Source organism: Micromys minutus (genome assembly GCF_963924665.1).
Source record: "Micromys minutus genome assembly, chromosome: 12".
Taxonomy (NCBI): domain Eukaryota; kingdom Metazoa; phylum Chordata; class Mammalia; order Rodentia; family Muridae; genus Micromys; species Micromys minutus.
The window spans coordinates 39,123,043-39,136,955 of record NC_137981.1 but is presented as its reverse complement, the minus strand read 5'-3'; positions in this window follow the sequence as shown (position 1 = coordinate 39,136,955).

Genomic DNA, 13,913 nt, shown 5'->3' with positions numbered 1-13,913 from the left:
TTATGAAAATTATGTAAAGGACAAGAATTACAGCTCAAAAACCTCAAAAATATATTTAACAAAATAATAGAAGAAAAAATCTAACTTAAAGGAAGACATGCTTGTAAAGGTTCAGGTAACTTACAGAATGTGAAATAGATAGTACTTGAAGAGAGAGTCCCCACATAAAATAGAAATCAAAATATAAAGCATAAAGAGCAAAGAAACAGTATTAAATGGGCATAAGGAAAAAAAATTGCACAAGACAGACCTATTAGAAGCAAAACTCAAAAGATATAGAACAAAGCAGCAGTATTAAAAAATGTGAGGGCAAAAACCATGTAAAATAATAAGGAAGACCTATTAGAATTACGTCTGATTTATCAGAAGAAAGCCCTTGAAGATATCTTGTAGACTCTAAAAGACTGTAGATGTAAGCCCGGATTTACTACACATTACAAAAATTTTAATCAGCACAGATTGTGAGAAATTTCCTGACTAATTAAAATTGAAGCATATCTATACACAAATCCAGCCCTACAAAATATACTCCAACCCAAACAGGTGAACTATACCTACAAAGCCACAGAAAATAATTTCATACTAGCAAAACCAAAAGAAGGAAGACACACACACACACACACACACACACACACACACACACACACACACACACCACTAAAATTACCAAGAAAATCAACAAACTATAATAAATTAACCAATATTTATCATTAATATTCCTTAATATCAAAAGATGCAGTTTCCTAATAAAAGAAAAAATATATTAGATATAAACAAATAATCTGTTGTGCTACATGCAAAAAAAATTGAAACATCAGAGTCAGAGAATGTCTTAAAGTAATTGGTTAGAAAAAGATTTCCGATGGTTAGCTGTTAGCATCCTCAATTGTATCTATGACTCTGTAACAGCCTCTGAGGAGATATCCATATCTATTTCCTGTCAGTAAGCAATCCTTGGCATCAGCAATAGTGCTTGGGTTCGGTGGCTGCATATGGAGTGGATCCACTGGTAAGGCAGTCTCTGGATGATCTTTGCTTCAATCCCTGTTCCTCTATTTGACCTTGTATTTCCTCCCTGAGTGTTTTGTTTTCTCTTCCAAGAAGGACTGAGGCATCCACATTCTGGCCTCCATTCTTTCTGAGCTTCATAAGGTCTGTGAATTGTTTCTTGGGTATTCAGAGCTTTTGGGGGCTAGTATCCATACACCAGAGAGTGCAAACCATTTGTGTTCTTTTGTGACTCAGTTACCACACTCATCATGATAGTTTCTAGTTCCATCCATTTGCCTAGGGATTTCATAAAGTCATTGTTTCTAATAGCTGATTAGTAGTCCACTCTGTAAATGTACCACAATTTCTGTGTCCATTCCTCAGTGAAAGTCATCTGGGTTCTTTTAAACTTTTGTTCATTATAAATAAGGCTGCTATGAGCATGGTGGAACATGTGTCCTTGTTTGATGATGGAGCGACTTTTGGGTATATGCCCAGCAGTGGAATAGCTGGGTCTTCAGGTAGTACTATGTCCAATTTTCTGGGGAACAGCCATACTGATTTCCAGAATGGTTGTATCAGCTTGCAATCTCATCAACAGTGGAGGAGTGTTCCTCTTCTCTGCATTATTTCCAGCATCTACTCTCACCTGAATTTTTGATCTTAGCCATTCTGATAGGTGTGAGGTTGAATCTCAGTGTTGTTTTGATTTGCATTTCCCTGATGAGTAGGGATGTTGAGCTTTTTTAAGTGCTTCTTAGCCATTTGATATTCCTCAGTTGAGAATTCTTTGTTTAGATCTGTATACCATTTTTCTTTATTTATTTTTACCCCAAATTTTTATTGAATATTCTCTGCATTTACATTTCAGATGTTATTCCTTTTCCACAATTCCATCCCCCCATTTCCCTCCCTCTCTCATTGCCTCCATGAAAGTGCTCCCTCTTCCAACCTCCCTCTCCCAACTCAGCACCTCGGTGTTCTAAAGAGTTTGCATGAAAAGACCCATGATCCCAGGTACATATGCAGCAGAGTTAGAATTTTCTGAAATCAATGAAAGGAGAAACTTTTGGTCCAGTGTAACCCATTTTTAATAGGATTATTGTACTTCCTGGAGTCTAACTTCTTAAGTTTCCTTTATATATTGGATATTAGCTCTCTATTAGATGTAGGATTGGTAAAGATCCTTTCCCAATCTGTTGGCTGATCTTTTATCTTCTTGACAGTGTACACAGCCTTACAGAAACTTTGCAATTTCATGAGGTCCCATTTATTTCATTCTTGATATTAGATCATAAGCCAATGGTGTTCTGTTTGTGAAATTTTTCCCGGTGCCTATGTGTTCTGAACTCTTCCCCACTTTCTTTTCTAATAGTTTCAGTGTTCCTGGATTTATGTGGAGGTATTTGATCCACTTGGACTTGAGTTTTGTACAAGGACTTAAGAATGGATATCAGATTAAACAACGAGACACAGATGAAAGAGCTAGAGAAGGGACAGAAGGAGCTGAAAGGGTTTGCAACCTCATGGGAAGAAAAACATTATCCAACAAACAAACCCTCAAGAACTCCTATGGACTAAAACACCAATCATTGAGCACACATGGAGAGATCTATGGCTCCAGTTGCATACGTAGCAGAGTAGACCTTCTGTAACATAAAGACAACATCAACAGGGTAAAATGAGATTGGGAAAAAGTTTTTTGCAACTTCACATCTGACAGAGGGATAATATAAAAATATGTAAAAAATTCAAATAACTAAACATCAACCAACAAATTTATCCAATTAAAAATATAGAAATAAACAGTGAATTCTCAACAGAGGAATCTCAATTTGCTGAGAAACACTTAAAAAATGATCAATGTCCTTAATCATCAGGGAAATATAAAGAAAAAAAAAACTTTGAGATTGTGTTGTTACCTGTCAGAATATCTAATATTAAAAAAACAAAACAAAAACAAACAAACCAAAGAAAAAAAAAACAAACCTCAAATTACAGTTTATGGTGGCAACGATGTGGAGTATGGGGAACAATCTGCCACTGCCAGTGGAAATACTAACTTGTACAACCACTTTAGAAATCCACTTGGTTGTTTCTCAGCAAATTGGGAATTGATCTACCTCAAGGCAGAGCTATACTGTTTCTGGAGATATACCCAAAGGATGCTCCATCCTATTCTGCACACATTTGCTCAACTATTTTATAACTATTTCAATAGCTATGAAGTGTAAATTTAAAAACACAGAGATGTCTTTGAACTTAAAGATAAATAATGTGGGGTGGCCTTTTCTTCAGCCTCTGCTCCACTCCTAGTCCCTGTATTTTCTTTGGACAGGAACAGTTCTGGAGTAAACTTCTTGAGATTGTGGGTGGCTCACCTAGGAATTTATCCCATCTGCAGACACCAAACCCAGACACTATTGCAGATGCCAAAAAGTATTATTTGCTGACAGAATCCTGGAAGTGTGGTCCCCTAAGTGGCACTGTCACAATCTGACCAATAAAACTGTAGAAGCTCATTGCCAACCATCAGACAAAATACAGTGGAAAAGTTAAAAGAAAGAAGGAAAGAGATAAAAGGGATTGCAACCCCATAGGAAGAACAACAATATCAATTAACTGGACCTCCCAGAGCTCCCAGGGACTAAACTACAAACCAAAGAATATACATGAAGAGGCTGCCTGGCTACAGATGCAAATTTAGTTGAGGATAGCCTTATCTGGCATCAATGGGAGGGGCAGCCCTTGCTCCTGTGGGGACACAATTCCCCAACGTAGGGGGATTCTGTGGCAGTGAGGTAGAAATGGGTGGGAGGGATATCACCATCATAGAGGCAAGAGGGAGGTGAAGAGGATAGGGGACTTGCAGAGCAGAAATCTTAAAGGGGGACAACATTTGCAATGTAAAAAATAAAATAAACAACAAAAATAGAATGGATAAAGTGTGATATATTTACATAATACTGTTACTCAAATGTTAAAACAATGAAATCATGAAACTTGTCAGAAAGTACATGGAACTAGAACAAAATCTTTCTGAATGAAGAGACAGGCATGATATGCAATCACTTGTAAGTGGATATTAGCTGTAAAGTAAAGGCAAGCATGCTATGGTCCACAAAACCAGAGAACTTAAGTAACAAGAGTGCCTAATTGGAGTTAGAAGGATCTCCTGAGAAGAAGTACTAGAATAGATTTTGTGGGTGGACTGTGGATGCAGGTTGGAAACAGGAGAGACATGTAAGGATGGTAGGCTGCACAGATTTTATGACCTTTTCAATAATTTTAACAAATCACTTTTATTTTTGTTACAAATTCTTTTATACTAATTGTATAGTTAACTGAAAATAATTAATTATAAAATCAAGATTTTATATTTCTGTCTTAAGTAGACTTTATAACCATCAATAATGAGAAATTCTATTTTCCATATCCTAAGAATTGTTTTTCCTAGTAAATAATATGATTTTTCAGACATTAAATTATATGAACACATCTAGATCTATTTTCAATTTATGTGGGATCAGAATATTTGTATTTGCTTCTCCCAGTATAATTACTTGAAATAATAAAATGTGATAATGTACAGAGCTTTGTATTTTATCCTTGGACTGTATAGTTTAAAAAATGGTGTTCTTGAAATGTAAAATAATATTGAGAAAGCTATTACACAAGATGGGAACATAAATTTAACACTTGTAAAGAGCACAATGTTGAGCCTAAAATGTGGATATTTTTAATGTAGGTGGAGAGAGAAGAACATTAAGCATTACTGAAAACTAGTATCACAATAAGTAGTGTTAAAAGAGCTACTGCTTCAACAAAATTTCAGTTTAATTCACATACATATTCTTCAAGATGTGTACAGTATTCTGAAATTGTTGAAAATTGACCCTTACAGCTTAAAGCAATTGACATGAGTTTAAGTTTATATAAGTGTATGTTTGGATACTAAAACAAGGACACTTGATTGTAAAGTTTACAGCCTTTGAATATTTTCAAGGTTGTCATTTCAAATTATAATCTTGAAGTATAATTTCTTGGTAGAATGTTAACCTCAAAGAGGTGAAGGAAAACAGCAACAACAAAACAATACATAAAGCAACAAAAGATAGAATGTCACCTTGCATTTCTCCTTTCTGTATCCTAAATTTTAATGTGCCATGTTTGGAACATATAAATATAAGCCAAAGTTTGATAATACCAATCTTTTTACTTTTGGTTACATTGTATAAATCAATAAATATGATAAATATGCAGAACAACATAAAACTATAAATGAGAGATAGATTTAGTTAGTGTTATTGTAGGAACAGAAAATTGATCTATTTCATTTAGGAAAGAGGTAGAGAAACCAACTACATAATGATTAAGGAACATACATATGGTATTATTAAAAATGATGTAATGAACATAGTAGAGTATGTGTTTTATGTTGGAGCATCTTTTGGCAATATGCAAGGATTGATAAAGCTCAGTCCTCAGGTATCCAGTTTCCAGAGGAATTTTCATACTGATATCCATGGTGGTTATACCAGCTTGCAATTCCACCAAGAATGGAGCAGAATTCAAGAAGTGCATGCTGACAAGAGCCTGATATAGCTGTCTCCTGAAGAGCTCTGCCAGAGCTCTCCTATAATAACAATATATTTTAGGAATGATTTTGTACAATTGTGAAACCATTCTATTTGAGTTGGATTTAAATAGTCCAGTCCATTTGTATCTGGCAACTCAGGAGAAATCATTTTATTATTTATCCTGTCTTGGTGACTTCAGAATTTTGCTTTTAAATCACTTTCTATTCTAGTTTGCATTATTAACTTTAAATCATCTTTTAAGGTCTAAAACATCTTCCCAAATACTAAACAAATTAAGCTTAATTGTGAGACTGTAACTATCTACTCTTCAGCCCCATCAAAGTCCCATAAAGAAATAAATATTACCTGAGTAAGTAGGAAGTGCAGGCAGCAGCTCCCAAGACTAAGAATCATCATCGACAGTCCAAGTATTCTCAAAAATACTGGACTATCTTTCAGCCTTCAGGCCCAGAATATCTGACAGACATTATGAGAAGCAGGAATTATGTAGGAACTGTTTACCTGGACTTGACAAAACGAAGCAGCAGACTTGGCTTCATCTGTTTGTCCCTTTAGTACACAATTCTGCTTGCAGATGAAGTTAGAGCATTTTCTTTGCCAGTTTGCTAATTTGTCAGAAAAGAAGCCATCTCCAAGTAGAGGTCTTTAATGTTTATCGTTTTACCCTCAAGTTATAGTGGTACTGCCAGGAGTTAAGATATCTTAATGTAAATAAATGAATAAATAAATAAATAAATAAATAAATAAATAAATAAATAAAATTTCTAAAATTAATAAAAATGTGTTTGCATGACATTTTTGTGAGTGAGTGTCTGAGGGTCCTGAAGAAAATCTATCTATTCATAGCACATCTGAACAAGCAAAACATTGTCTCCAGCTACCTTTGATCTGTTCAAATTAGGATCCATATTTCTCTGGTGATCTAAATTAGTATCTTAAATGACCATTTGTCTATTTTTAATTTTAGAACATAAGCCAATGGTGCTCTGTTCAGGAAATTCTCCCCTGTACCTATGTGTTCTAAGATCTTCCCCCCTTTTTGTTCCATTAGTTTCAGTGTACCTGGTTTTATGTGGATGTCTTTGATCCACTTGGACTTGAGCTTAATACTGGGAGATAAGAAATGATTGATTTGCATTTTTCTGCATACTGAATGCCACTTGAACCAGCAACAATTGTTGAAGAGGCTATCCTTTTTCCATAGAATGTTTTTAGTTCATTTCTCAAAGATCAAATGACTATAAGTGTGTGGGGTCATTTCCGGATCTTAATTTCTATTTCACTGATCTACCGGCCTGTCTTTATACCAATACCGTGCAGATTGTAGAACCATTGATTTGTAATACAGCTTGAGATCAGGGATAGCTATTCCTTAAATGTTTTGTTTTTTAAATGTTGAGAATGTTTTTTGCTATCCTGGGTTTTTTTAAATAATTTCAAATGAATTTGCAAATTGCTCTTTCTAACTTTATTAAGAATTGATTTAGAATGATGATGGGGATTGCATTGAATCTGTAGATTGCCTTAGGCAAGATGAACTCTTGATTCTGAACATCTATGGTCCAAATACAAAAGCACCCAGATTCATAAAATAAATTCTACTAAAGCCCAAAGCATATATTGGTCCACACATAATAATAGTGGGAGGCTTCAATACCCCATTCTCATCAATGGCAGATCATGGAAGCAGAAACTAACAGAAGTTATAAACCAAATGGATTTAACAGACACCTTTAGAATATTTCGTCCTAAAACAAAATAATATACTTTTTTTCTCAGCACATTACAGCACTTTCTACAAAATAGACCATATAGTAGGTAAACAAAAACAGGCCTCAGCAGATACAAGAATGTGGAAATAATCCCATGTAGTTTATGAGATGACCATGGAATAAGACTGGTCTACAATAACAACAACAACAAGAAAAAGGCAACATACACATGAAAGCTTAACAATGCTCTACTCAATGATAGGTTTGTCAAGAAAGAAATAAAGAAAGAAATCAAAAGTTTTTTTTTCAATTTAACAAAAATGAACACAGAACATACCCAAACTTATGGGATGCAATGAAAACAGTGTTAAAAGGATCACTCATAGCTCAGAGCACTGCCAAAAAGAAACTGGAGAGTTTCACTAAAATGTTAACAGCACACCTGAAAGCTATAGAAAAAAAAAAAAAAAAAAAAAAAAAAAAAAAAAAAAAAAAAAAAAAAAAAGAAGCAAATACAACCATGAGGAGTAGACAGCAGGAAATAATCAAACTCAGAACTGAAATCAAACATCAACCAAATAGAAACAAAAAGAACTATACAAAGAATCAACAAAACCTAGAGCTGGTTCTTGAGAAAATCAACAAGATCAATGAACCCTTAGCCAGACTAATTAGATGGCACAGAGAGAGTATCCAAATCGGCAAAATGAGAAATAAAAGGGGAGACATAATAATAGAAACTGAGGAAATTCAAGAAATCATCAGATCATAGTACAAAAGCCTATACTCAAAATCTGGAAAATCTAGAGGAAATGGACAATTTTCTAGACATATACTAGGTACCAAAGTTAAATCAAGACCAGATAAACCATCTGAACAGCCCCATAACCCCTAAAAAATTGAAGCACTCATTAAAAGCCTTCCAACTAAACAATTCCCAGGACCAAATAGATTTAGTGCAGAATTCTATCAGACATTCATAGAAGTCCTAATACCAATACACTCCAAAATATTCCACAAAATAGAAAGAGAGAATAATACCCAACTCATTCTTTGAAGCCACAATTTCATTCATTCCCAAACCACACAAAGACCATACAAAGAAAGAGTACTTTAGACCAATTATCCTCATGAGCTTTGATGCAAAAATACTCAATAAATTTTTTGAAAACCAAATCCTACACTATATCAAACAATCATTCACCATGTTCAAGTAGGCTTCATCCCAGGAATGCAAGAGTGTTTCAATATACAAAAATTCATCAATATCATTCACTATATAAACAAACTCAAAGGAAAAAACACATGATAATCTCAATAGATTCTGAGAAAGCATTTGACAAAATTCAATACACCTTTATGTTAAAAGTCTTGGAAAGTTCATGAATTCAAGGCTCATACTTAAACACAGTAAAAAAGCAACCAGTAGCCAACATCAAACTAAATGTTGAGAGACTTGAAGCAATCTCACTAAAATCCTAAAATCGTGAACTAGACAAGGCTGCCCAATCTCTCCTTGTCTATTCAAATAGTACTGAAAGTAATAGCCAGATCAATCAGACAGCAAAAAGTGGTTAATGGGATACAAATTATAAAGGAAAAAGCCAAAGTATTACATGATATGATAGTATACTTAAGTGACCCCAAAAAACTTACACCAGAGAAATTTTACAGCTAATATACAACTTCAGAAAATTGGCTGGGTATAAAATTAACTCAAACAAGTAAGTAGCCTTCCTCTACTTGAAGGACAAACAGGCTGAGAAAGAAATTAGAGAATCAATACACTTCACAATAGTCACAAAGGATATAAAATTCCTTGGGTTGACCCTAACCAAGCAAGTAAAGAATCTGCTTGACAAGAACTTCATGTTTCTCAAGAAGGAATTTGAAGAAGACCTCAGAAGATGGAAATATCTCCCAAGCTCATGAATTGGAAGGATCAACATTGTAAAAATGGCCATCTTGCCTAAGGCATTCTACAGATTCACTGGCGTAAGTAAACAATATATTTGCATGTACACCGAGCCAGTAGAGTATATTTAGCAATAGAAATACCCAACCAAAATATATCTTGAGTTTAATCCAAGGGGAATTGAACATCACTATCACTTTGTTAAATATGCTTAAAGACTTATCTATAATCTATTCCTTCAGGATTACAAAATGTGGGATATATATAACTTCTTTGACTATAGATCTTAGAATTATTTCTAATCTATCATGGATGAATACAGTAATATATTTTCAGATATTGTACTGAAAACTATTATGGGAAATATTATCAATATACTATGAATGTTAATTAAAACTAGATATCTACATAATGCTTATTACAATGACTGGTATTCTACACAAAGAAGCAAATACAATGCACAAGTGTAATAACATTAATGACTGAGTGGAGTCTGAATAAAAGTTCATAGGAATACTTTAAACAAAAGTGGAGCATCATTTGATACAGAGATCTGCTTAAAATTATTCAAATGAAGTAAAACCAAGATATTAAAAATCAATGCTCATATCTTATAGCAGCCATCACAGTAAATGACATGGAATATTATGAAGGTAGTTGCTATTCATCTAGATTATAAAAATGTGATAGATGTTTACATGGATACTCAATATTGAATTAATAAGTAGTTTACCAAGAGAAATAATAGAATCACAACATGACAGATTTCATATTGACATTCTTTTTTTGTTATCTATCCTATTATAAATGTTAGTTTTGCAATAGCATTGTATTTTCCTGGGGCTTTGAAGAAGATTGTGTGAGTTACAAATCAACAACTTTTTGAGAAATTGTAATGATGTTCTTGATAAGAAACAAGAGTAGGTTCTTGAGATTCATTGTTAAGAGTATATCAATGGGTGTGTTAAACTATACACTTAACACTGAATAACTACGGAGATGCCTCAGCTAGTAAAGTGTTTTTTTTTTTTTACCAGAATAATAATCAGAATTCAGATCTATCACATGTATATATAAATGTGGTATAGGCCTATAATTTTGGGTTCTCATGAATTGGATTTAGGTATTTAAATATAAGCTAAAATTTAGCCAAGTTTCTAAGTTCCAGGTTCATTGAAAGACAAACAAAGATGATAATAATTAATACAGAAATTACCAACCTTGGAACTCTAAATGCACATAGACTCATATACATACAAATACAGATGTTTACACACATAATTATTATGTCATATTCCATGCTATAGCTTTTAATTACAATAAAGTAAGCTAAAAAATGAAATCTAAAATGATAATAGGTTTTAGATGACTATACACTGTAGTGTAAAAAAATATTTTTCTTATGAAAAAAGTAGGCATTTTTCACATGAAGGAAAACTCTTTGGTAATTCTAGGATATGATGTATTCAGACAGAATGATTTGAAAGTGAAAAGCATCCTTTGTTTTATATGACATTCAAACCCAATTTGGGTTACAAATTTGTTCAGAAAACAAACTAAAGCATAGGAAAAAACAACTTCCAATTGTCTTGAAATTTAAAACCCAGAGTTAATTCTGGTCACTAATTATTTATAGTTAAAGAAAAATATAAATATTTAGTATCTAAAACCCAAAACTATATCATCAAGAAGAAAAAGCTGACTGGGTTTTTGCAATACCTTTTGACAGAAATAACAAATGATGGTTAGAAGTTAAGGTTACCACTCATACATAGAAAATATCACCTAGAATTTGTTTCTCCATTGAATTGTCTAGTGCCTTGATGATAGCACAGACACCATTTTTCTGAAGTATACTAGTAACTTATCTTTCATTCACAAATTAAGACATGATCTTTCAGTATTGCCCATAAGTGTTTTTCTATAATCTATTCTATCTTAAGTTTTAGTTTTCTATATTTTTCACATATTATCATTGAGTTTCATATATTTATACAACATACTTTTATCATAACCACACTATATTCATTATTATCCCAGACCCCCAAATACCATGACCTCATCCAACCTTTTTTTTGTAACCTACTCAGCCTAATAGGTGTATAAATGTGGAACTATCTGCTGCAGAGAAATTTATAGAAGCAAAATTCTCAAAAATTATGCATGATGTATCATTTGCCTATGGCTCCTCAGATATTGATGTAACTTTTATTTTTCTATTTTTTAAACTAAGACCATAATCTTATAAAGTGTCATTGCTTTAAAGTAGCAGGCCTTTTATACTTAATAGTTTCTTTAAAATGCTTCAAGTAATGAAATTGATAATTAGCAATGCATTTTAATAAATGAAATGCTACATTTATTACATTGGGTACTCACCTAAATTAATGGCAATGATTGAATGTGTTTCAAAATATGGGACATGTATTTGGAAATTATTTCAAAGAAGTTAGTAAGTGTTAATGAACAACAGCTTTTAATGAACAGATGGTAATGTAGTTATTGTAGCCAGAGGAAACCAGTTTAGCTAATACAGTTTGAGAGGATAGCAGATAGCAAATAGCAATGGGATTCTCTCCCATTTAAGAAAAAGTTTCTTTACAGTCTATTTTCTTACTACACTTTCCAAGATGTAGCGTTTGAATGATGCTGCAATACACCACTGTATAGGTGATTTGTTTGACAGCTGCTAGAGACAAGTTACTGGAGAAACTCTGTGAAACGGGATGTCCTCTAGGTCTAAAGAAGTCTTCCAGAACTGAATTTAGGTTTAGTGCACTTTTATATAAATGAGTTGAATAAACAAGTAATTTAAATGCAGATGCAGCCATTTCCCTGCGAGTGAGAATTGGTGAGATGTTGCAATCTGTCTGGGAGAATCTCTTTGCTGCTTGTGAAATGTTTATTTTAGGGAAAGGACTCAGTAAAGAAAGGGGAATACAACAGCTGGCCTGGTTTAGGGCAGCAGAAAGAATAGTATGCTTGCAAGTAATTCAAGGATAAACATGGTCTTCTTACAGAAATTAGAAATAAACATTGCTTTAGAAACTTATGCAAGTCAATGTATCATAAGACTTACCATATAAGTGTTGAAAAGAGCTTAGTGCTTACCATTATTAACAATAATTATATATACTGGGTTTAAAAACTGTATCTAAAAAAAATATTGAAAATGAAGAGCTTATAACTCATGAATTCTTTGTAATAAATATGTATGAGATGATATAGTAAAAATTATGTAGTATAAATATCAGTTTATAGCTAAAAGAAAAGAAAGGTATCATATATATATATATATATATATATATATATATATATATATATATATATAATTTAAATTAGTTGGAAAATGAAATGTGGAAACTCAGATATTTGACTTTTTAATAGTTTCAAATTCACCTTTATTAAAGATAAATAAGAACATGAAAACTAATTTTTTATGTTGCTATTGTATTTTATTTGAGAATTTATGCCCTTAGAGCTGGAGACTGATTGAAAATTAAGGGGTTTTGTTCTTCTTTGGGAGAAGGGAAGTTTGGTTATTAGCACTCATGTTAGGCAGCTACTAACTCCCCTATAACTTTAGGTCAAAGAGAACTGACTCTCTTTTTGTCTTCCCCAGACACATATTTGCAAACACACACACACACACAGACATTCAGGGACATATTCAATCACACAGAGTAATAACATAAAATTTAGAATGTATTTTTATAACAGTCTAGAAAATTAGGAGACAAATTCATATATGTTAGACATATTGGTATTGACTATTCTTTCATGGCAGTATAGGACTCACTCGCCTTTCTGTCCTAGACCTTCTCACTTCCATTAAAAAGTACACTGATTGTCAGACATGTAAAATCTCTATACTTACTTTGTTCCTCAAGCCAGTGTCTACTGTGGCCAAGAATTTTCTCTCAATAAGCAGGACAAAAAAAAAAAAAGAGAATGAGAGAGAGAGAGAGAGAGAGAGAGAGAGAGAGAGAGAGAGAGAGAGAGAGATTTTCATACTACCCATAGATGTTCCTCGCTGTTTTAGAATTGTGATCTTGAAACAAATCAGTAGGTAGTATGCTCTTTGTGGTCCCAAGTCAAATGCCTGTGTAATATTCCTTGCAATATATAGAAACTTTTGTGTAGAGGGATTGCAGAGGCCACATGAGGGCTGTGCTCAAGGTAAGTTCCCTGCTGCTTTTATTAAAAAGTGACCAGGAAATAGTGTGGCAATTCTAGGATCAAAATTTATTCTGAAGCAATCAACGATGAATAGAGTTTGAAAGGTCCTGATTCTGAATAGGACAGACCAAGAGGCTGTTGCTAGTGTGCAATCTACCAGACAAAGGAGTCTGGCAGTAGAAATGGGGAAGGAGAAGATTCTGGAAATTTTAACACCAGAGAAAATTTAAGCAGCCTTTTAAAGACATTGGTAAATGGAAACATTCTAGAATTTTTCAATGCATTATACCAAGTCAATTTTTAAAATACACTGGATAAAAAGGAGAAAAGCAGTCTGTAATGACTGATTATAAACATTGTCATAAATTTTGTCATATGGTTATCATTTTGTAAAATTAAAAATAATTAGTAATGTAATTTTTTAGCATCATTTTCTTGAATAAGATATCATTTGAAGACATGTTTACTTACGTTTTAAAAGATGTATGTTTAAACACATAAGCACATATAATTTGC